The sequence below is a fragment of the Camelus bactrianus genome, chromosome 5 (assembly GCF_048773025.1).
Source record: "Camelus bactrianus isolate YW-2024 breed Bactrian camel chromosome 5, ASM4877302v1, whole genome shotgun sequence".
Classification (NCBI taxonomy): domain Eukaryota; kingdom Metazoa; phylum Chordata; class Mammalia; order Artiodactyla; family Camelidae; genus Camelus; species Camelus bactrianus.
In genome coordinates, this window is record NC_133543.1 from 103,655,338 (window position 1) to 103,680,061 (window position 24,724).

General features: G+C 55.0%; 1 protein-coding gene and 1 long non-coding RNA gene across 8 annotated transcripts in view; one reads left to right on the forward strand and one right to left on the reverse strand.

Annotated features, from left to right (window-relative positions):
- HDAC4 (histone deacetylase 4) overlaps positions 1–24,724 on the reverse strand; it is a 270,948-nt gene that overhangs the window by 140,627 nt on the left and 105,597 nt on the right. The window lies entirely within an intron of this gene.
- On the forward strand, positions 4,216–8,032 carry LOC123614871 (uncharacterized). Its single transcript, XR_006722336.2, has 3 exons — positions 4,216–4,402; positions 6,896–6,986; positions 7,520–8,032. It is a non-coding gene; the product is annotated as an uncharacterized LOC123614871 (long non-coding RNA).

Below are 24,724 nucleotides of genomic sequence, written 5' to 3' on the forward strand. Positions count from 1 at the left end.
TCTGTTTGCTGGTACACGGAAACACACTGAATTTTCATAGACTGGCTTTGAACTATAGCGTCTTGCTAAGCTCACGTTCATTCCACTCATTTAGCTGGTTATTCCGAACTGTCCACATGCAGAATCACGTCACCTCTGGTGATGAATCTGTTCCTCCTTTCCAGACCAGGTGCCTTTAATTCTTTTTTCTTGCCTTATTCTATTGGCTGAGACCCGCGGCACGTTACTGAACAAAACCAGCGAAAGGGGACAGCCCTGTCTGCTTCCCGGTCCCGCCGGGAACGTTGTCACTGGCTCACCCGTGAGTGCGGTGGGTGATGCAGGTTTCTGACAAACAACTTTATTCGGTAAAGGAAGACCCTGTACACCCACCTTGTCAAGACTAGTTTAAAATCATACATGTGTCACTTCATTTTGTTAAGCTTTTCTGCATCAATTCATGTTATTAAATAATTTCCCCTTCCTTCTGGTAATTTCCTCTTCTCGTGTCAAACCACCTTTACATTCCTGGGATAAACCAACTAGGTCAGATCCAGTGAGTTTTGAGACAAAGGAAAAGAATAAAGCCATTCAGATATCAAGGGAGTCAAGCGAGGTCTGAAATCTTTTCTACTTTTGATTCCAAACAGTTGGAGACCTCGCCCCACCTTTCAGCCTTAGTTCTACACTCGCTCCCTTTGTCAAGAACATAAAAAGAACTGGAAAAATTAATACTCTGAAATGTGCTTAGTGGGGCTTGTTTAATGTAGGTCAAAAAACTGAAATGGGGGTGCCAGAGCTATCTGTCACCCGCCTTCTGTGACAGCAGAGCACACCTGTCCTCCTCCCAGAGCCCATTTGCAGACTCACGGAATCGTCGGCATTCGGCAGCAGGAATAACTTAAAGTCTCCATTCCAGCCAGTTTTCCTATCCACTTTTATTTTCCATGCAAACTTTTTATTTTCAAACAGCTGTGGATTTACAGGAAAATAAAAACCAGTACAGAGTTCTCACGCACTCCGCACCCCGCGTCCCCTGCAGTGGATGTCTTACGTTGAATAGTACGTTCGGGCTATCGCTAACTGAAGGCTACACCTTACTCAGGTTTCCCCAGTTTTCCCCAAACGCCCTCCTGCGTCCCAGGACCACCCAGGACTCCACATGACGCTGACTCATCACATCTCCCCGGGCGCCTCTGGGCATGACAGTTCCTCAGAGGATGTACATGTCAGGTGTTTTGTCAAATGTTCCTCAACTGGGACTCGCCCGACACCGTCCTGATTGGCCCGGGGTGGTGACTTTAGCAGGGAGACAACAAAGGTGAAGCCACTTCCGTCACGTGATATCACAACCCACTAAACGGCACCACGGATGTGACCCTGACCGCCTGGCTGGCCTGTGTCCGCCGGCCTCCCCGCTGCAAAGGTGCATTTATGTTCCCTTTCCCCACGACACTCTTTGGGAGAAAGTCACCACGCACAGCCCACCCTTGTAGAACACCCCAACCTTTCCCTCCCCGCTGCTTCTCAGGAGTCAGGATGGGTGCGCCCGCTCCCAAGGAGGCAGCGTGGAACCCAGGGGACAGAGGGCAGCCGGGGCTCTGGGTCCCCAGGGAGAAGGCAGAAGTCAGGGAGCAGAGGGGCAGGGCTCGGCCAGAAACCCCAGCTGCTGCTCGGGGCCGCTGTGGGGCCAGGCCCCTCCGCCTGCATTTCTCCGACTCACTGTGCGTCTCTGCAGGTTTGGGTGAAAATGAAGTCCGCACCTAAGGGCTTGGCGGGAAGCTGGCATATGTCCTAGCAGTAAGGATGATGGTACCCCTCCCCTTCCCACTGTTTCCCCTCCCCTGCTGCGAGTGAAAATCTAACAGGGAACCTGCTAGAAGGTCTGCAAAGGAACGGAGTCTCCTCCCTAGTAAATGTCTGGGTTTGGGCTTCCCCTCTGCCCCTCGGGCCCTGAAGTCTCCGTCACGTCTGTGATGAGCAGGAGGGTCTGAAGGGCGAGGTGGCCCCGTTTCCTGGACGTGGGGCCTTTGTCAGGAAGGAGGTGGCTTTCGAATCTGGAACTGCACACAGGCTAGAGACAGAGGCTCCCTCAGGGGGAAGGTGTGTCACTCAGTGTGAGGACGCTGAATCGTAAGCACCCAAGGGCTCCCACAGGACGGAAGCCCTGGGTCCTTACAAACTAACTTAAGGAGAAGAGGCAGAGATCTTGCGCTGGGATATTTGTGTTGCTGTTAAACTCAGAAGAAAAAAAGTTTTTTAAAAACCAGTTAGACTTTATAAGAAGAACAGCCCGTCTGCTCGGAGGCCTGGCTGCAAGGGAGGCAGCTCTGGGACACCCAGGCTCACCCACCACCCAGCAGGGCGAAGGGGTGCAGGGCCCCTCCATGCTGTGACTCAGCGGGGAACTCGTGGGGTGTCCCTCGATGTCCAGGTGAGGCTGGCACTCCCTGCACCTGGCCTGTGGGGCCCTGGAATCCTCCCACTGGAAGTTTGACCCCCTTGTTCATTTCAGTCATAAAATGTCACAGCTCAGAGACGGAAATGATTCCTCAGGTCAGCAGAACGCTCACCTTCCCCCGGCCTGTCCCCTGACGTGAACACCCCAGAGCGGTCTCACGCTCCCTCCCCAGCAGGACTCGGCCCCCCAGCCCCCCTCCTTTGCTGAAAGGCCCCCCACCCCTCTGGCATCACGGGCCTGCCCTCCCTCCCAGCCCACATACAGCAGTGCCCCCTCCCCCCATACCAGCACTGGCCCACCAGGCGGACACCTCCCCCGTGAGTTTTGCTAAGAGCCTCCAGCATTCCAACCCATTAAATGTTTCTCCTCTGCATCATGCAAGTTATGGAAAAATAGCAAAGTTCTATAATAAAGCTTGTGTGTGCCCATTAATAGGAATTAAACTTTAATGAGGTAAGTGTTATGAATTCTTGAGGCATGTCCAACACAACTTACGTGCATTTATCAGAGAAAGTGAAAATGAGAGGCACACTGCTGTTTTTGCTAAACACTGTTTTTCCTTCAGGAAAGCTGGGCAGACTTTGAAAAGGTCAGGGATGATCTGAGGCATTCTTGGCCTCTGAAAGTCAAACTGCCAGTTTATAGGAAATACGAGTTTACAGGAACATGTTCAAAGGACACCAGGAGGCTGTGACCAGTCAGTGTGGGGAGAGACTCTGCAGGACAGACGCCCCAGCTCCTTGGTGGGGGTGGCGGGGCAGCGGGGGCACGGGCTACAGGTTGAAGACTGCAGAGGGGACACCCAGTCCCTAGGTCTGCCTCCTGATTTCAACAAATGGCTGGAAAAAGGCATTTTGTTAACACAACTGGCAAAAAGGGAACATAGCTTGATACAAGAAGATGTTTGGGAATTATTATTCATCCTGGGGAGTGTGATAATGGGTTTATTTCTGTTGGAAACACACACTGAAGTCTTTATGTGGCATCTGAGATTTGTTTTAAATTCTCTAGGAAATAAAGCTGGGGAGGTGGGGGTGGTCCAAAGGCTCAGGGTTTTGAGGGGCACAGGGGGTTTCACCGTGTGACTGGGAGTCAAGATCTCTTTTGTACGGGTTTGACATTCTTCCCGATAAAAGAGCTTCTGAGAGCTGGCAAGACAAGCCCTGGCTTTGTCGTCAATGGCAGGTGCCTGCTGGACCTGCTAAGTCTTCATTCTCCCCAGTTCTCTCCCTGATACCCTGACACTCTCCGGTTTACTGTCAGCCCCTAGCAGTGCCGGCAGGCCCACCCTCCCAGCTCACACACAACTCAGCAAACACGTCCTGGGCATCTGAGCTGCGACACTGAGCAGGACGGAGGGCCCAGCGGATGCCGCGCTGAGCCCAGCCCCGGCGCCAGGGCACACACCCTGGCCTGTCTGGCCTGGAGCGCGGGGTCCACGTGGGGTGGCGGGGGCTCACTCACACAGCAGGGCCCACCTTCTGACACCAAAGACTTAGTCCAGGCAAACAGGACAGATGTCCAAGCGGCCTCTGCTCCAGATCCTCGGACCCCAGGCAGAGAGGCTGGAGCCGGGGGCGGGGGAAGAGTCGCGGCCTGCCACTTGGGACTCTTCTCTGGGAAATTTCAAAAGCGGGGAAGCGACGCCTGGCCGCTCCTCTCAGAGGGACGACCGGACAGAAGGCTCTGGCGGCGGGGAAGGACACCGGGAGGGGCCGGCCCAGCCAGGGAAGGACCAGCGCGGGAGCCACGAGGGAGAGGGTGCGGGAGCACAGCCTGCGCGGGCCGCCGCCCCGCAGGCCAGACAGAGCCGGCTCTGCCCGCCCTGGTCCTCCCAGGTCCGCGGCAGCACTTCCTGGGGGGAGTTTCTCAGCAAGTCTCCGGATGGTCCTCCTTCCCCCTCCCCAGTGAGACACCAGCTCCCAGCTGTTCCCACCACGCGGAGGCCCAGCTCCGCCGTTGGTAAGTGAGCTAGAAAATCGGAGAACACGTCCTGGCCCGCCCGCCCTCCGAGCAGAGGGAGGGCGTCCGGCTGCCCCGCAGGGCGGGGCCGGGTGGGCCACTCCGCGCTGCTTTGCAGAGCACTTGGGGGCCTGGGGAGGGGGGGAAGTAATGTCAGAGCAAAATGGGCAGGTCTCTCAGCCTCTGAGTAAGAGAACCCCAGGGAGCACGCAGGGAACCCGTATCTCCAGGACTGAGACAAAACCGTTTCTGGATACACACCCGCGATCACATTAGTAGCGACAAGTCACACCCCACCAGCAGGGACGGGAAACTCGCCCTGGCGGCTACCTGTCAATAACCACACTTTCTCCTGCTGCTCGGAGCAACCTGCACGCGGGGCAGATCCAGAGGCAGACCCGGGTCAGCTGAGCCCCTGCTTCTGGTCCCCTGCAGATGTCCTGTTTTCTGAACTAACACCTCCTAACTGTCGGGTGACCTGAGGAACACAATTCCCACCTGAGTTCACCCCCTCACCCAGACGGAGGGGCCTCTGCGTGGGAGCAGGCTGTGTCCTGAGGCCCCGGGGTTTAGGGTCGGACAGGCTGGCTTCCACCTCACACTGAGCTTCAGTTGTGATCATGTGGCTTAAACTCGGACTCAGTTTCCTCGTGACTTAAGTGGAATGTAAACCAACACAGGAGTAAATAAAATAACACACATAACGGGCAAGGCAGAAAACACGCTCTCCCGCAACCCCGGCACCTCTGCGACACCGGCGCGCAGTCCCGCCTGCGCAGAGAACACATGTCCCATCCCACACCGGGACATCTGATCGGGGCAGAAGCATCTCCTGAAAATGTGAGTCAGCAAGTGAAGCCACGTGGTGGATGGAGCAGCCTCCCAGAACACTTTCCACACTGCTGGGCCCTGAAAATTAGCTGGAAGGCGTTTGTGGTTAGGGACAGGAAGCTGGAAAATGGGTACATTTTAATAAGCAGCTCACGAGAAGTGAGTCATTAACTGAAAACAGTAAGCCCCAACGGCCATTTGGAGAAAGTCCGCGCGGATGTTGAGTGTGTGGCTGGAGAGTGTCCGCGGGGACCACGCCCCAGGAGGCGGGAGGCAGAGACCAGGGCCTGCTGGCCTCACAAGCATTGCTGCTGTCTGTACGGGAAAGGATCCTGTGGGCCGTCCCCTTTCATGCACCGCTTCAGAGTGACCGAGCACCCGGCAGGCTCCAGTAATGCTTCACCCCCGGGGCTGCAGGGCCTGAGAGCCGCCGGACTGGCCCAGCAGCGGCTGCCCGAGGGACCCGCGCCCCTGGGTCTCGTCCACAATGCCTGCCGACCGGGTGCGGTGGCCACAGCATCTCGGGGTTAAAGACTTTCTCCCCAGCTCTCTTTAGGACAGTATTTGCTTCAATTCATGAAAAGCATATTTCACGTACATTTTTTGTGACTGAAGCTGACATTCTAAGTCAGAAATAACAGCCAATTAGCCAATTAGCCACTTTTTATGACTTAGACGCTCATGTAAGTCTTCATTCCTATCAGCTCAGTCAGTCCACAGCCGGGAGAAGAACGGCAAAAATACTATGATCATCTGCCTTTTAAAGACAAAGAAGGTCGGCCAGAGAGATGGTGAAGGACGGCACGGTCAGGCCAGGAATGCCAAGGCCCCGCCTCCCCATTCTGGCCCATCGGGCTGCAAGGTCTCTGGCACATCATCCATCCATTGAGCAAATTCAACGGAACTAGTTACTGATTGTCATTAACTCCAGGGTGCAACCTTGAGTAACACCAAGTCCCGGAACCCCAAACTCCCACTAGCGTAGAGGAGGTGACCATAAACAGCTCTCATGGCATCGTGTGCTGGAAATAAATCACATGGGCAGGGGGTGACGAGGTTTATTCCTTTAGATAGGCCCTTGTGAGATGGTGACATCTGAGCAGACACCTGAATGATAGGCAAGAAGGAATCATGTAAACTATTCCAAGGAAGAGCATCCGACAACACGTGCAAAGGGCCTGGGGTGGAGCACACCTGGTGGGGTCCGTGCAGCGGGTCGGAGTGAGAGAAACAGGGTCAGGGAGGCAGCGGCACCTGAAGGCCACTGTGAGACTGTCTTTTGACGTGTGTTTTAAAGGCTCACTTCTGCTGCTGCACAGAACATCAACCAGGGCCAGGAGGCCCCAAAGAGGGAGAACGGAAGCTGGGAGAAGAGCCAGGAGCCCAGAGAAGGGCGGCTGCACGGAGCTGGGCCAGTGGGCTGACTCGGGATCTGTGTGGAAGGCAGCCATTGTAAATTTCCAGTAGCCACATGGGAGGCAAGGCCATTCGCGGAGCTAAGAGAGTCTGGGAAAGGCTGGGCGGGTGGGCTCGTGCGGGGGCGAAGACAGGAAACCAAGGACATAGACCGCTGACCCTGCTCATTCTGGGAGACCTGCTCGTCACTTTGGAGAGCAAACAGCTTCTAAACCTCCCCTGACCCTTCCTCTATTATTTTCTCAGGAGAAAAAAAAAAGCTCAGGATCTGCCATCGGTTCAAAACTCCAGTTAGTAAATATCTCCACTCGGTTTGCTCCACTCGTCTTTCCAGTCGGTAAGTCCGTGAGCTGCTCTTCCCAGCCACCTCCATCCTTAACGCATTCTTTCCTTGAAATGCTTTTTACTGATTTACTTTTAATTAAAGTGTAATTGACTTGCAACATTGTATTAGTTTCAGATGTGCCACAGTCATTTGACATTTTTACACATTACAGAGCGTTCACCATGATAAGCCGTTACCATCCGTCACCACACAAAGTCGTCGCAACATCGCTGACTTTGCTCCCTGTGCTGTACACAGCACCCCTGGGACTTACTCGTTTTGTAAGTGGAAGCTTAGCAGCGTTCTTCATGGCTGTCCCGACTCCCGCCCTCCCAACACCAGCGTCTTGGGTGGGTGTGCTCTTCTGGAATAGTAAGTCCTCTAGGGAAGCCACTAAGGGAAAAACAGGAACTCAGACAACACATTGTCCCCCAGAAACCACAAAGTCACCCCCGCGGTGCCAGCAGGCTCCACGGACCTAGCCGGCTCTCGTGTCTCTTGTCCGTTACTGAGACGCACTGTCTGATGGAGGTTCTTTGTTTCAGAACTTAGCCGTCGCCTGGAGGACGAGACCTTGCCGTGCGCTGCAGAGCGGGCACCTCCCAGGGCAGCTGAGCACCTGTCACACTCTGAAGATGCTGTACGCTTTCTTCTGGGCTGCACACGTGTCCTCGCGTTAAATGAAACGTCCTGGCTTAGCCTCACTTCCCTGGCGAGCACGCTGTCCGGAGCCTGGCACCGGGCGCTGGCACCCCCACGCCGACAAAGGCTGAGAGTCTGCCGTCAGGGGCCACGGGTGCGGAGGACACATCCAAGCAACATCCCCGTTTCATCCTGGGCTCTGGGCCCTCCCCAGAACCAGTGGGCGATGGGCGACAGTGAACTGTAGGCTGTACCAGTGTGACCAGGCACTCATGCTGGGTGACCCAAGAACAGCCCACCCTCCCCGTAGCTGTCAGGGCAGCTCTGCAGGGTGGACACCGGTCACCATCTGCTGCTGGGGACCATCACGGGCTCAAGACTGCAGGAGCTTGTCCAGGGGCAGGAGCAGCACGTGCAGAATCAAAACAAGGTCCTGAACTGCAGGCCACTGGTGAGGGAGCCCTGGGAGTCCCGCCGGTTCCAGGGCTCATGCTCAGCAGGGACGTGTGACATCTCCGAGGAGAAGTGTATTTCAAGGGCCTGATGCTGGAAGGTCCAGGAAAAGAGCTTCTCACCCGGAAGCTGCCAGGCTCTGCCCCCTGCCTGCAGCCTGGAGGAGAAGGATCATTTTCGGCGCCTGACACAGGACTGTCCCGTTCCAGCAGGACCCCCGCTGCCAGAGGTCACGGCCAAAGGAAGACAGCAGAGGACTGGCTCGGGAATCAGGCCAGGAGAGGGGCTGCCGGATCCAGGACTCAGAAATGGGCCTCCTCTGCCCACGCGGTACCCCCTCCACTGTGCACCCCACCGTTCATCTCGAGTCAACCTGCGGATGCAGCCGGCAACTTGGAAGAGGGCCTCCTCACAGGTACCCGGCCCTTCCGGAGCGTGGCGCTCACAGAAGCGCCCGCGGTGGGCCGGCTGCGGGCAGAGAGCCTGCCGCAGGGCGGGAGCGGTGCTCCCAGCTGAGCTCTGCCCCATCTCAGGAAGTCTCGCTTTCTTTCATTCTTGTACTGCCTAAGAATATCCAGCATGTTGTCTGTAAAACTGTATCGAAGTTCTTAGTTTTTTAAAGCCTAACTTTATAAAAACAAGAAGGGGACACCCAAATCCCACCCGGCAAAGGCTCAGCTGTTAGCACCTTAGCTGCTGTGCGGAGAGACTGGAGTCTCCCAGGCAGGCCGTGCGCAGCCATGACCACGCCGTCACTCGCCCCACGACGCACGTGTGCCCCTCACGGCCTGGAGGACGCGCTCCCGCTGCAGAGGACTGCCCGTCGTTCAGGGGTGTCCGTGTGCACGTGAGGCCACTTCGTGCTTAAGTCCCACAGCGCACCCCTTCCTCCCACAGAACTAGCTTCCCGGGTCCTCCGGAGGGCTGGGTACGACCTGCAGGAATCTGTTACGTTGCTGTTACACACCACGTGGAGGTGCTCCACAGACCACAGCTCCCCTGAACCCAGACTAACTAATCTCACTACGCCTCTTACTACCGTTTTTACACAACACAAACCTGTTTCTAAAAATACACCGATCACACTCTGTCGCGTTCTATTTTAATCTTCTAAAAATAGTGGCACCGGCGGGAGCAGCACTTTGCTGTTAGACGCTGCCTGCGCTGATGTCAGTGACAGGGTACGGATTCCTGTCCGTTCCCTGCTTTTCAGCTTGTGGTTTCTGCATGATTACTGGGGAGTCCTGGGCATCCTCGGCGGGTGGCACCGAGGTTCAGAGCCGGGAGCCTGGTGCCAAAGCCCAGGCCTGTTCCAGGGTGCCCTTGACCTCACTCCAACAACCTGACCTCATTTTTCACATCTGAACAACGGGTGAAAGGACACTCTGCACCTCGCAGGGCTGGCAGGATGCGAGGAGCCAGCCCGGCTGTCACCTGACTCGCAGGACCGGGTGCTGCAGAGACCAAGGCCGCCAGGGCGGTCCTCCCCCCAACTCCCGTCCGCAGGCTGGGCACCCCCCAGGCCCCACGGCGATGAAGGAGGGAAACCAAAAGGGGAAAGAACAGAGCAGGAGGGAGGCTTCTGCCCCAGGAGCTGCAACGTCCCATGAGGCCCTGTGCTCACCACCTCCTCCCCCACTTCTCCCCATGGGTGCCCAGGCCACATCAGGTAGGGGCAGACTCTTTCCAAATAGCCGCTCTGCGAAAAATGGCTGTTTTAAACAATCCTTCCAAATTTTGAAAGCTTCATAGTTTGAAGAACAGATATATCCAAATTTTAGACCAGAATCCCTCATCTTCTGTGCTCTGAAATGGAGTAATTTTTGAATTAAGAAAAAGCGGAAACAAAGCACCCCACCCCCACATACCTGTGCACTCTTACTGTCCAGACTGTTCCCTGCCAGCGAATCAGCAGTTAATGCTCTGCCTGCCCTGGGTTTCAGGGTGAACAGCCCCCCCACCCCCAGGCCGAGGCGGCGGGGGCTCTACCTGCCTCAGCCGCCCGCACCTCCCACTGCCTGGCAGGCGTCCAGTGCTCCCGCCAGGCACCGAGCAGAGCCGGAGCCTGAGCACATCTCTACCCCCAAGTTCACCTCCCTTATCGGTGAAGCAGAATTGATGACCTAGCTCCATTTTCTCATAAGGTATGATCATTCTGGGAACAGATGCATTTCCTATCACTCAAAATTCAACTCAGAGGAAAAAATCACGTACCCCTCCATGCACTCATTTGCCAACAATGAGGAGAATCATGGGCAAAGGGAATCTGTAGGAATCACACCAAAACAAAACCCATGAACAGCAGCCTTCCTTAACCGCCCAATTCCTCTGGTCTGTACAGACGGAGTATGCCTGGCTATTTTGCAGGAAGGCAATCTGTAATTAGAATGAGCACCCTTAGGTGGTACCGGTTCAGGGCTGGTCTAGAGCGAAAGCATCCACAGACAGAAAAAAGGGCAACCCTTTTAACTCAACTACAGGAAAGAGGAACTGAAAATCACTGTTGTAAAATCCGGGCCGCTTGGCTGATGTTCCGAATTCACAGGGGCACCTGTGGCAAAAACCAATTTCACACTTTGGGAAACATAGATACTGCTAGTGTCCAAAACACAGAGTCGAACAATGTACAAAGTGGATCATAACTCAGGTTCTGGAGCCTTGCTGGACTTACGCACTAAGGACCCCTCACCTCTCACTGCAAGAATATGGAAATGGTGACCAGGAGACAGAATAAAGTCCCACCCCAACTCTAGACACAGAGTTGAGCTCAAAAGGAGAAGGAAGGAAGGGAGGGAGGAAGGAAAGAAGAAAGGACGAAAGGAAGAAAGAAAGAAGAGACCCCAGTTACCAAGAGGGCAAGGCAGAATCAAGGTACCCTGAGCAAGTGCACAAAGATGCGGCTGCCTGGACCTGGGGACAGTCATCAGAACTGGCCCTGGGGTGGGCAGCAGGTGTGGCCATGAGCTTGTCCCAACAGAGACTTGGAACCCAGACCCCTGCATAAGGACAGAGCTCCAGCAGGGCCATGGGATCTATGAAGATGGGACTGGACCTCTCTACCCACCAGGCCAAGGAGGCAGGAGAGGGTGGCTGGGAAGAGTCTCCTCTGAGAAACTGAAGCCCTAAGCTTGTGCCCATGTGGGTGGCCTCCAGATTCACATCACTTGGGCGGTTCTGGAGTCCTGAGTCCAGAAATTAAGGTAAAAACTAGTCTAGAGCTGGGAGAACCTGGAGATGAAGGACAGCAAAAATAAAATGCCCTTCCACAGACACACCCACAACCACGAGGTACCCAAAGAGGGGTGAACAGGAGGGAGGTGGGTGCGGAGCTCAGGGGGCGGGGGGAAGCCCCCCTGCCAAAGAGAACTTGCAATGAAAATAGAAAATTACAAATGGGAGGTGGGAACACTCAGCTCTGCTAGAATCAGCCAACACAACACAGCAGAAAAGACTCCAAAACGTCTGCAAATATTAAAACAATCTGTCAGAGACTATAAAACACACATGTTTATAAAAATAAGATACTAAATGGAGAAAAGAAATGATAATAGCCCATTCAGGAACCCTGGAGAAAGAAATGGAAAACTGCTGAAAGAATTTTCTAGAATCGAAAATAGCAGACTAGATACAGCTAAGGACAGAAATAATGAACTGGACGCTAGAGCTAGACAACCTGAGGGCAGCACAAAAGGGGGCAGAGGGAGTGAGGCACGGAGAAAAGAACAGGAGGGTCCATCACAGGTCTAGTGCGAACTCCTGAAGTACAGAATGGAGATAATGCAGAAGAGAGAATATTCCAGAATCCCAGGGACATAAGAGGCCTCAGGCTTTAAACGCATGCTCAGTCCCACGCAGGGCAAGTGCTTACCACACCAGACACACTGCGGCAAAATACCAGAACATCCACCAGACGAGGTCACAAAAGCGCCAAGACAGCAGAGACGGGCTCCCTGAGGAGGGACAACGCTGCACTGAGAGCTACCTTTTCGACAGCAGCAGCAACAAGAGGAAGCCAGGAGGCACTAAGGTCCCTTAAACCGCTGCGCAAAACACAAGTTGCCTACAGTTCTACACCCAGCTAAACTATCACTCTAGAAAAAGGAAGAAAGGGCATTTTTCTGACAAACAAAAATTGATAATGTTTACCACTCAGAAACCATTCTTCAGAACGACACACGGACTATGTCAGATAGAAGCAAGTCACTTCCAAAGTGAAAGGCTAGCAAGCCAGGAGCGAGGGTGTGTAAGCACGGAATACCGAGTGAACGCAAAGGTTCACACAGTCCCTGAGACTTTCGGTATGTGTCACACTGTTTCCTCAGACTTCCTGTCCGTGCCTCTGTGTACCTGTGTTTCAAGGTCACCGGCTAAAACTCCTTGTCAGTTTCTTATTAAGAATAATGGAAATCCCCAAAATGAACAAGGCTGCCTCTTCACTCTGACAGGTGGGAAACTCACGGCCAAACTGTAGTTTGTTTTTGAATAATTGCGCAGGGCTTAGAGCATGCCTATCTAGTCCCTGCTTCTCCCCAACAGACCCTCATTTCCCCCTTGCTTGATTTCTTTGTCTTTACTCATATTGCCCTATTAATGAAATAAGAATTCACAACAGCTGTCCTTGAAACTGCACTGAATAGGTACCAAGGCACTCGACACACCCACCGTCTGGCTTCTTCTCAGCACAAAGAGGAGGCAGCCACTGAAATGTGGCCCAGTTTCAGTAACTCTTTACAAAACTCTGCTGAAGCAGAGTTTAGTACCACTGAGAACAGGGCAATAGCTCATCAGTCCTACTTTCAAAGACAAAACGCTATCGCAAACATGACTGACAGCAATCAATGCAGCGTGCCACTCGGCGCCGTATTTGCATGTTGGAGAGCCCTTCTCTGAAATCAGCTCAACTTGTGCGAAAGCAACTCTTTGTGAGGAATGATCAGCAAAAGATTGCTTATCCTTTGCTACGCTCAGAAATTAGTAAAAAGTAACCAGCTCTTGGAAAAGGATAAACCACTTTATGCAAATACTTCGGCAAAGGCTCTCTATTAATGCAAATATTATGTTTGTCTTTTATTTGAACGCAAACAGCATCTGTTTGGCACAGTCAATGCCGTCGCTTTGTAGTTTGTGCTGAGTGACTCAAGTATGTTCCAGCTGCTTTTCAGAGTTTGAAACAGATTTCCAGAGAGCCAGAGCCACAGAAGAAAGTTCACTGACGAGAGCAGCAAGCGTGCTGGGGCTCCTGGGGGCGGGCGGCTCTTCCCGCTCACGGCGAGAAGCAAATCCAAGGATGAATTCCGGGAGGCACTTCTGGAGAGGTTTGGCTTCGTGGCATTTTCTTTTTTAACAGTTTTGACTAAGGAAAAAACCTAGGATTGCTTTTTATAAATTCCTTTGTTGGGAAAATATACTCAGAAGAACAACACATGTTGGAAAAGGAAAACTGGGCAGCACCAGGCTGCCATCAGAGCGGCCAACCCAGAGCCAAGGCTGACTCCTCAGAATGCCCCGACCTCGCCGCGCTGCACTCTCCTCTCGCAGACCAGGGTGGTGATGCAGAAGGCTCCCTGCCAACACTGCCATCCCAAGATCATTAGGCCAATTTTCTGCCTCTGCCACAAGATCAAGAGCTCCTAATAGGGACTAAATCTTGATAGTTCTATTATCCATGACCCTAAAACTAGTTCAGCACTGGAGAATGGATGGATGAGTAGATGGGTGGATGGGGAGTGGACGGATGGTGGATTGATGGATGGACGGATGGATGGACAGTGGGTGGATGGATGGATGAATGGTGGATGGGTGGGTGGATGGGTGCAGGGATGAATAAATCATGCTATAAATGAGGAACAGATAATATGAGAAAACTGACCTGAGGTCCTTCAGATTTCAAATATATTCAACTTCCTGATCTCTACCCAACCACGAGTACCCAGAAACGGTGACTGTGACCTCAAAATATTAATAATGCTAATTTTACCATTCCATTAGTACAGAATGCAGATATATTACCAATCAAATCCATCAGATCAGTATCTTCCTGGAATGGGCTGCGGAGAAAGGAGGAGAGATGTGGTACTTGCAGATGCCAGTCAAAACAAACATATACGCTCACATAAACTTGCCATTAAAATTCCAAAATGCCTGTTTGGACAGATAACTCTAAACCTTTTAATAATCCCTTTAATAATTAATTTACTTATTAATTATTATTCAAATTGACTATTTTCCCAAACACACTGCTAATCATTTCATACTATTCATCTCCTCCTCTAATCATATAGGAAGAGATTTTGTTTTTGACAAAACAAAATATAAAGAAAGGAAGAAATTCTCAACTTTTTTCATGAGACAGTATTACCTTGATATCAAAAACTGACAAAAAAAATACTACAAGTTAAACTTGCTCATTAACACAAAAGCAAAAATCATAAAACATTAGCAAACTGGATCTAACAGCATATGGAGAGGTTCTACTACATTTTAGTCAATGAAAATTCAGTTCAGAAATTAAAGGCTGGTTTAATTTTTTTAAATCAGTGTAATTAACCACATGAACAAAATTAATAATAAAATTTATATCCTCTCAACAGAGACAAAGGAAGCATTCGATAAAATTCTGTGTACATTCGTTCATGGGGGAAAAAAGAACCTTCACAGGAAGCCAGGAACGGAAAGTCACAACACTGATTTGACAATGGATTCTTAGAAAGAAAACAAACAAACAAACAAAGACCTACAGCAACATGGTATCAACAGTGATACAGGGAATATTCTCCTTTGAGATCCAGAACCAGAGGAGAATCCTCTCTATTCAAGGAGAGCCAGTGCTCCTGGCCAATGCACTGAGGCAGGAAAAAGAAATATAAGAAATGGAAAGGAAAAATAAAACTGTCACTGCACGCAATCAGCGTGTAGAAACTCCCAAAGAATTTACAGATAACACTGGAATTCAACAAGGCCAACTGAAGATCAATACACAAATATCTTTTATTTCTGTGTACCAGCAACAAATAGAAAAAATTACCAATAGATACCAATTATAATCGCATCAAAAAATCCAACAAACGATGTGGAGACCTGTACGCATGAAACAGGGAAACAAGGGTGAAGGACACGGGAGACTTGGAGAGGGTCATGATCCTGGTTGCTCAGACACGGACCAGGGTCCCCACCGGCCTGGCCTCCCCTGGTCCTTCCCACTTCCTGACTCACTTAAAACTCTTGCCAGTGTAATCTTTGGAAGCAGTTGCTTGAACACCCTTCTTCCTCGACCCACGGCACTGGCATCTCCAGGTGGAGACACCGCACACACCTGCTATGTAGGTATCAGTGAACCGGAAGTTTCACAAAGGATAGCTTATCCTTCCCGGGCGCAACCTGACACTTCCTATCCTGTTTGGCGTTTAGGGTGACCCCGCTGGCCGTGAGTGGGTGCGGACCTGGCTCCCCAGCTGGGGCACGCCCTTCCCACCTCCGGCCACCTCCCCGCACCCCCCGTCCCTGCACTCTCAAAGCCCAGCAGCCCCCAGGCCAGCTCCGGGTCCCCTCCCGCCCTCCCTCCCATTCTGAACGTGCACTTACTCCCTCTGTCGTGGAACCAACACTTCTGAACCTTCCACGGGGGCGTGCCACACGGATGGCCTGTCTTTCTCACCATGCTGCCCGTCCTTGCACGTGGAGCCCCAGCACCAGTGGTGTCCTACACGTGGTCGGCACCCAGAGACGGAAGGACGAGCCCAGGCGGACTCGAGCCTTTGAGACATTCGGGCCACCTGCAGGCACGGGCAGCTGCCGGGAGAGCCGCACCGAGCAGAGCCCAAGCCGGCAGCGGGTGGCGAGTAAGAGCGCCTGGGATCCCCAGGGGCTCAGGGCTCAGACTCTACACCATCTGCCCCGAGTCTGTGCTGATGATCAGAAGTGGGTGCCCTGGCCCCGGCCAGAGGGCCCTGGGGGTACACGGCACCCTCTCTCCGTACAGAGCGCTCAACCCAACCACTCACTTCTCCGGGCCCTAGGAGGCCGGCTGGGGTCAGAGATTTCAGAGCACAGGGGGCACCCAGCAGGGGCCTCATAAATGCCTGCTCTGGTCAGGATCCTCCCTGCAGCTCCTCCCACCACAGTTATCCAGGACTTTCTGGTCAGCCCAGAAGGATCACAGACTGTAAGTGGGAAGTACGGCCTTGGAGGGAGGAGGCAGGAGGGAGGCGTGCAGGGAAAGGAGACGTGAAGATGTGAGAGGTCCTTCAGGACCTGCAGGGCATCTGATGCCGACCAGAGAGAACCCGCTGTCAAAGGCGAGCCCATGAAGGGAGGGAGGCTGTGGACTCAGGAGCCGGAGGACAGCCCCTCGTTCCTGCCCCCGTTCCCCCACACGCCCAGGAGTCACGTCCCAGCGCCAAGCGGGGCCCTGTTGGCGGAAGCTGAGTAGTGCCTGTCAGGGAGGTTCGGCAGTGGTCGTGGCATCCCGTATGATGGGGCCCCTCTGCCGACTGCGTGTCCAGGCCTGTCTGGGGTACGTGGTGATGCCTGCAAACCCGTGTGTACGTGCACACACACACACATGCCGTGGTGTCCCAGCCAACAAAGGCGTGGAACAGCTCGACGTGAGTGAGTGGACTCTGGACCCACACGCTGGCCACCAGCCAGGCGCCCTCCTCGCCAGCTGTGTGCTCTCAGCCTCATTCCTTCACCTTCGTGTCCTGATTTCTTCATCGCAACATGGGGACAACACTTGGATCTCATAGCCTTATGAGGATCAATCAATTCACTAAGAACAAAGCACCCAGAACAGGGTCTACCTGGTATTCAGTAAGTGGACGATGTCCTCATCACCTGTCAGCAGAGTCCAGGACACCCCAAACTCGCCGCAGGCTCACCCCAGCCCCGAGGCCAGAGCATGCCCGGGACAGCGCTTCCCCAGCGCCTGGAGGGTCCCGTCTGGAGGCCTTGGTGCGCAGAGCAGGCGGGAGTCCTGGTGCCCTGGGCGTCAGGAGAGCCCCCTTCCTGAGCTCCCACCCGCCAGGGGGGCGGCGCCTTCCCCTTGAAGGCTTCAGAGACAGACGCCGGGCCGGTTCTGTGAGGAGCAGGTCCCCTGGGGCACGGAGGCCGCCTATGAACCCCAGCAGGGAGGCAGTCTGACCACGGGGTCAGCTCTGTGCCAGCATCAGGGTCCTCAGCCTCCCTGCAGCCCAGGTCCCGAGGTCCAAGCGCCCAGCACACCCAGCAGGTGCGGCCAGGCCCCAGTGGCATGGGGCGGGGGGCACACAAGGACACCCCCAGTCCACATGTGCTGGAGAAGGAGGCTGGCACCTGCCTGGCACACCAAAGAAACTGCCCGGCATCTCTTCAATGAGCTGGTGTCTTGGGTGAGCAGGATGAATGCCAGGCCAGGGAGGGGCTCTCTCACTGAAGTCAGGACACCTGGAGATGCTCTGGACGCCTGTGTGCCCCACGGAAGGCCACATGTAAATCCCCAGGGAAGCCAAGGCCTGGGTAGGGGGGTGTAGATGAAGATACCTAAGACTGAGGACTGAGAACTCGAGCTGCAGACAGACACTGCCCGTCACACGCTGCCAGAGTCACTGCGAAATTCACATCTAAGATATAAAATGCTACATTTCTTCTGTGTCTGTTTACAGTCTGGGCTCCAGCCTCTGGGCCCAGAAACCAGAGTTGTTCCAAAGACACGGGGGCCCTGATGTCTGTGTTGATGAAAAATGCACAGCCTTAAAGTTGAGAGTTACGTTTCATTCAGTGGACTTTCTAAGATGTGAACCCGGGAGGCGGCCTCTCCGATTGCCCTGACAGACTGTTTCCAAGAGGTGGGGGAGGAGCCAAGACACGTAAGAGTTTTGCCACAAAGACCAGGTAGTCGGAACATCAGAAGATGACTGTTGATTAAAGAAAGAAGGCACCTCAAGTCAGGGACTCGAGCGCTTCCCTGCGTCTGGGAAGGCGCAAAGGCCTGGGCTCACTGAAGTCACTCCTTGATCTGCACGCTGGCTCTGCAGGGCCAGGGTCCTGTCCTTCCGCATCCTGAATCTGCTTGGGGGGCACCCCTGGGGTTGGCTTCAGAGGCCGGCTGCCTGCTTGTCAGCGTCCTGAGGGGGCGGGGGGAGCAGCTGGTGACTTGAGGCTGCAGCAATCTTTGTGTACGGATCTGACGGGCAGTGTTCTTCACTCACACCCGCTGGGCAGAACACCCAGCCTGCCCCACCGCTCGCCCCTCAAGCAGCGTGATGCCTGCCTTGCGGAGCACAGGGCTCAGTGCCTGGCTGGGAACTCCCTGGACAGGGTGGCTCTTGGCACCGACAACCAGGTGGTACTGCTGGGCGCCTGCACCAGCCGCTGCCGGAGGACACGGGAGCCAGCGGATGGGAGCCGGGGAAGGGAGGCCCCACACAGGCAGCTCACAAGGAAGTGCCTGAGGGTGTGTTCTAGAAGGGCCCAGGAGGGGAGGATGACCAGGGCCGGCCGGTCAGAGGGCAGGCCTTGGATGGCTGGCGTCAACCGAAGAGGGGCTACTTCGCCGATTCAGACGGGAGCTCGCGGGCGGGAGGCGGGCGCCAGCTCAGCCGGGCCTAAGGTCCAGCCCAGGCTTCCACCATCTCAGGGCTCCCCCGCCCCCCCCACCAGGAGCTTACCAAGATGCCCGCTCGAACTCCCGAGAAAGAGAGCAGGGCTCCCCAGCGCAGTGACCACACCGCCTCCATGCGCTCAGCCAGGACTCTGAGCACTGCTGAAGGCCAAGTTAGGCTTCGGTTTGCAAATTAAGCAAAGGCATTTCCAGATTCAACTTACACTTACGAGTGCACTGAAAGAGGGTGGGGCAGGAAATGGGTTTTGTTGGGTTGGTTTTCAAATGTGTGTTAAAAATGTGCTTAAAGCAAGGCTCCTCGTGAAGGGCACCCAGCAGATACACTGGCTCATTCTGGAAGAAGGAATGTGGTGCACAGCACAGACAAGAGGGCTAACCCCAGGACAGTGCTCCGTGGTGGACGAAGGCCCTTCCAGCCCCGCTCAGCCAGCACAGCGGGCTCACACACAGCGCTGTGCCCACACCCCGACCGCAGCCCGCAGAGCAGCAAGAGGGCGCTGACGCTGCAGGAGTAAGTCAGATTTCTCAGTGGGACCCTTGGGTCCCTTCGTGAGCACCCTGTCCCCATTCACCCCTCAGAAAAGGGGGGCGCGGCTTCCAGGCCTGGCAGTGTCCCTTTGGAGGCTGCCCGCACTGCGGGTCCCAGGTGTCAGCACCCACTGGCCGGCCCCTCGGTAGGGGCGTGGCCACACACCCCTTTCCTTACTTCCCACAGGCGTGACACCGATCGGGACACCCCCACGCTGTCTGGAGCACAGCAATTTGCTTTTCTGTTGTCCCCAAGCTGTAAACTGCCTCAGAGCTTTCCAGGTTCAGAGAGGCCCTCTCCCACCACGCGGCAGGTCAGAGGGCACTGGGCCACCGGCCACAGAGGTGGGCCTGGCCACCAAGGCCCCACTGAAGCCAAGGGCCGGGAGTGAGCCCTGGGGCCCCCTCCTGAGGTCACTCGAGGGAAGGACGCCACTGTCCCCGGTCAGCCCTGCCCCGGCACACAGCCACCTGACCCCAGGTGACAAACGGCCCTCCCCACAGGGGGAGCTGCCCCCACCCCGGCCCAAGCACGCCTCTCGGGAAAAAGAAATCGCAGCTGCTGCGAACGCTCCAGAGGCTTCACAGCGACGTGCAGCGCTTCCCTCTTGAGCTTGTGTTTTCTCGGCAAACACGACAAGACTTTCTTATCAGGAATCTACTCGGAGGCCGACCACAGGTGTGGTTTCAAAAAAATCACTCCTCCCGAGAACCAAGGGCTCGTGCTCAGGAACAGGCCTTCTCAAAACGAAGAGAACCCACTGTCTGCCCCGAGCCCTCAAAGCCACAAAGCGCCCAGCGTCTGCTCCGCGGGCGCCTCCGGTGCAGCGAGGACAGCCCGGGGGGGCCGAGGGGGCGCCGCCGGGGCAGCCACCTGCTTCCGGCCTTTGTCCCCGTTTGGGCAGTTGCCCCACTTCCACTGGCTGCAGCGGGGGCACCCAGACTCCCTCTAGGTCGGAGCTGACCCTCACAGGGACGCTGTCAAGCCTGAGACGCACCAGGGCCTGACAGCCCGCACCGGGCACCAGGCATGCCCCAGGGGTCCAGGACTCAGCGGTCAGCAGGGACTCCCAGCCCCTCAGGGTGCCATGAAGGCAGCAACCATCCACAAACGTTCCCAGAAGGGCTCCGCACACGACAGCAGCTGTAGAGAGCTGTGCACTCAAAAATCAGCCACAGCCGGAAACGGCACACCACAGCTCCGCAGCACTCACTTCCTCAGGAGGCGCGTGCGGAGGGAGTACGTGGCCAAGCGGACCATAAGGGCTCTCACACGAAAGGGCCTGCGCACAGGCAGCGCTCCGCCTCCATGTGTTTGGTACGGGCTACGGGGATGTGATCACGGAGAAGCAGCCAGACGGCAGCACCTCCGCGAAGCCTCCAGCCCGGGGCACAGGGCTCCCACGCTGTCCTCGCCAGCCTCAGCCTCAGCCAGGGACCCAGAGCCACTCTAGGTCAGCTGGTCGATTTTCAACACAAAGTTTAACCCATTGTTTCTAGCTTCTGGATTTAGAGAATAACTTCTCATAACATGGAGTGTTTCAAATGTCATCTCACCTAAGAACAAAAGTGCTTTCCTAAAAAACAGACAAAGATCATCAAACATTTTCAAAAACCTATACATCAAACTACAAAGTTCTCCTTGAATTCCATGCATCAATCAGCATTTTCCCCTAGCTCTTGTCTAAATTAAATCAAAGGTTTATCAAAATAATCAGGAAATATCTATTTGATTGTCATTTTTAAAATGTATCTGACTCCTCATTCATTTCCTCTTCTTTCAAGGCACGAAGGGGCGCTGAGAGCAGGCAGCCTCCGGGGATGGGCAGGGGGTCTGCCGACAGGCTGAGAGATACAGAGACCGGAAGAGGTTCAGAGTTTCTCGGGGTAGAGTGTGACGTGGACAACGCTGAGTCAATGTGCCGCACGTCAAGAGTGAAGACAGTCACCAGGAAACTGAGCGAGCTTCTCCCCCCAGGTCTGACATCACAAAGAGGAGTCACAAAGCTCCAGGCGCACCTACTCTTATGAGCATCCCACAAACACATAGGCTTTACCTCAGAACAGCCTGGGGGGCAGGGTGGGGTGGGGCGGGCCCTCGCCCTTCACCAAGAAGCACCTGAGGGCCTGGGAAAGCAGGGGTCCCAGGGGTGATGGGGTGGCCAGCTGACTCCCATCTCCTGTCACAGGTGAGGCCCCTCTCCAGGCTGGGGTGGGAAAAAGGGAACCAGATCTCTCAGGAAACTGAGAAGCAGGGCGTGAGAGCAGACTTCTTTTTGCTTTTCCATCCACTGTCCACCAGGGGCAGATGAGACAGAGTAGGGAAAATGAGAGGTTCTGGGAGGAAACGGGCGTCCAGCCTCGTGCAGAGAGGCCCACCGGAGGACCCCTGGGCGCTGGGACCCCGACGGGCTTGGGGCCAAGGGGTCAGGCGGGGGAAGGGCCAGGGGAGCCCCAGCAGCCCCAGGGAACAGCAGGCAGGTGCAGATCTGCTGCCGGGAATGAGGCAGGTGCTGGCGGGAGGGCCGAGGGGGCCAGTTACTTTGGTGGCTGAGCTTAGAGCTGCTCTGCTCTAAGCGCTGCCGCTGCCACTGCCGCTGGGAGACGTCGGTCGGGATACACTCCTGACATGAACACCAGCGCTTAGCTCAGCGAGAGATCAAAGGAAGCCGTCCACGCACCCGCGTCGCTCATACACCCAAACAAGCATGCCGACACAGAGGACAGCAGGGCGCAAGGTGCACCCGGGGCTGCGGGGCGGCTGTGGGAGGCGCCACTCCCACGAGCCGGATCCCCAGGCAGGAGCCGCCGGCTCAGGAGGGGCTGTGGTGCCCTCCGAGGGCCACCACCCAGCTGCACCTGCCACCCCACCACGTGTTCAGAACCGACTTCCTAGCTCAAAGGTTGACCCATGAGGACAACTCAAAGCACTCAAACTCGAGACACTGCGGGTCTGGCAAGCACGTCGTAGGCGGGAAAGCCGCTGTCCGCACACCGGGTGCGGTGACGAGCCAGCAGCGACAGGCTTGGCTCCTGTCCTGTGAGGTCATGAAGGCTCGGCAGGACTGGCCAAGGCCCCCTGCTCCTCAGACAAGCTCTCTCACCATCGATGGCATCCTGATACAACACACAAGCGGGGGGCTCCGAGAGAAAGGGTTGTTTCCGTGAGGCACCCTGGCGGCGGCGCCGTCGGCTGCCACACAGCCTCGGCAGAGCAGCGGTGCCAATGCTTTGCTGCCTGTCCCGTGTCCGTGTGTCAGGGCACTGACGGATGATAAAAACAGACACGCACTGATGCTGACAGCAGCAGGAAGGGGCAGGGGGGTAGCGCTCAGCGAGCCAAGGGGCGGACCTGCAGCCTCTGGGACCACGCAGTTGTCTTCCTGCGGGCGCCGCCTGGGCGGGAAGGGGCGAGGTGCCAAACCCAGGGGATGCTGCATGGAAACAACGACGCATGGAGCTACGGAAAAGGAGGAGGGCCCTTGAAAATGAGACTTGAGAGTAAGAACTAAAAATCTGGGGGCTGAGAAACTAAACACATACACCTTAAGTAGGCTCGATACTGCTTTTAAGTCTCCTGGGAATTGAACCGAGCTCCCGGTCCCAAACAAGTAAGTTCCACTTACGCTCAAGATTTTTATAATTTATTATGCAGGCAAGTGGGGAATAACCTGCCTTTTTAAAGTCACTGGAACAGTCACTTCAGAATGTTTGGGAAGTTTAGTTTGGGGAGAGAAAGAACGTCCCTAACGCTGGGCAGGCGCGAGCCGGCCAGCCGACAGACGGCCGTGGCTGCGGGCGTTACCTGCAGGCGGCACAGCCTCGCTTAAGCAGCCCGTAGCTCAGACCTCGGGAAAACCCAACACAGAGTAAAGCACATGCTGCTAGGCTAGCGTTTGGCAAGGAAAATGCAAAGCGACCTTTCCTCATTGTAAAAAAATGGTGACTATTTGGATTAATACAACTGATGGAAAAGAATCTGAAAAGAAAACGTATGTGCGTCTGTGTATGTATAACTGAGCTGCTTTCTGCGCCTGAAACTAACGTTGTAAATCAACTACGCTTCAGGAAAAAAAGAGAAATGAGTAACAAAATATATATATACTAAACACACCCTAGTCAGTTACATCGCTCAAAAAAAACCCTTCGAATCAAAGGACTGGGTTTATCTGACGAAGACACACAACTCTTCACTTCTCATCAAAGTGTACCTGAAGGGAACGAGAGAGTCAGGATCTGACTGAGTAAGAAGCCGGTGTTCGGTGCTCTGTTCCCAGACGGCCAGCGAGGCGAGGCCTATTCCGAGTCACCCACGTTTCACACGCTGGGCTCTCTGTTTCAAACGTTGCCACTTTCCGAGCGGCCCAAACACTCAACTGGACTGAACCAACTGAACCCCTGTTCGCGGTGACTGCTGACAAGGACCACTGCCACCACGGACGGGGAGGCTTCCTGACTCTGAGGCAGAGGCAGCCGTCACCCCGTCTCACAGACAGGAAGCCTGGGTGGCCGAGCTGGTGACAGGGAGTGACTGCGGGGCCAGGTCTGCACCCCTGCTCCCAGCCTCACCTCCCAGGACGCCTGTCTCCACGTCCGATGGAGTCCCGAGGGCTCCGTGCCCCACCGTTAAACTACCAGCGGGGGGAGGTGAACATCTGAACGGCTCACGGCCCTTCACAATGTTTGGGGACTTCAGTCTGGAGAGAGAAGGCACCGCCCTAATGCTGGGCTGTCCAGCAAGGCCAGCACTACCACTCAGCGAAAATGCACAGCATGACGCCAGAGTCCAACAAACTGCGCACAGAAACGCTGAAAAGCCACGGCTGAAACAAATCAGCAAGGAAACTCGGTTCTCTCTGCAAAGCTGCAGTTTGCTTGGACATTTTCCCACGGACATGCAATTAAAACCGACTGTGGGAAAAGTGAGTCGTGGTTAGAACGCTGCAGAGCCCAGCGAGGCGATGAAAAACGCCCCTCTCGCAAGAGCCTGAGAAGCCTTTCGACATGTAAGTTGGACACAGTCAGTCAGGAGCCCTCAGAGGAGGGCCCCACCGTCACCGTCAGCCCGATGCGACCTCAGCAAATAGCTCGGATGTGACACCAAACACAAAAGCAACAGACGGAAAAATTCAGCAGCCCTCATCGAAACTAAAAACTGTTGTGCTTCTGTGGGCACAGCCCAGAAAAGGAAAAGGCAGCTCACAGGACGGCACGGAGTATCTGCAAGCCACGCGCCTGATGAAAGCATCTAGAACACAGGGAGACGCTCACAGCTCACCAGTGAAGAGGCAAACCTCCCAACTTCGGAAGTGGGTGAAGGACCCAAAAAGACGCTTCTCCAAAGAGGATACACAAAACGGCCACTAAGCCCGTAAAAAATACCCGACATCCGCAGTCGTCAGGGAAGCTCAAATCAAAACTGCAGTGAGAGACCACCTCACAGCCACCAGGACGGGGAGAGTCGGAACGTCAGACAACAGCCGCTGTGGGCGAGGATGGGGAGACGTCAGAGCCCTCGTGCGCCGCGGGC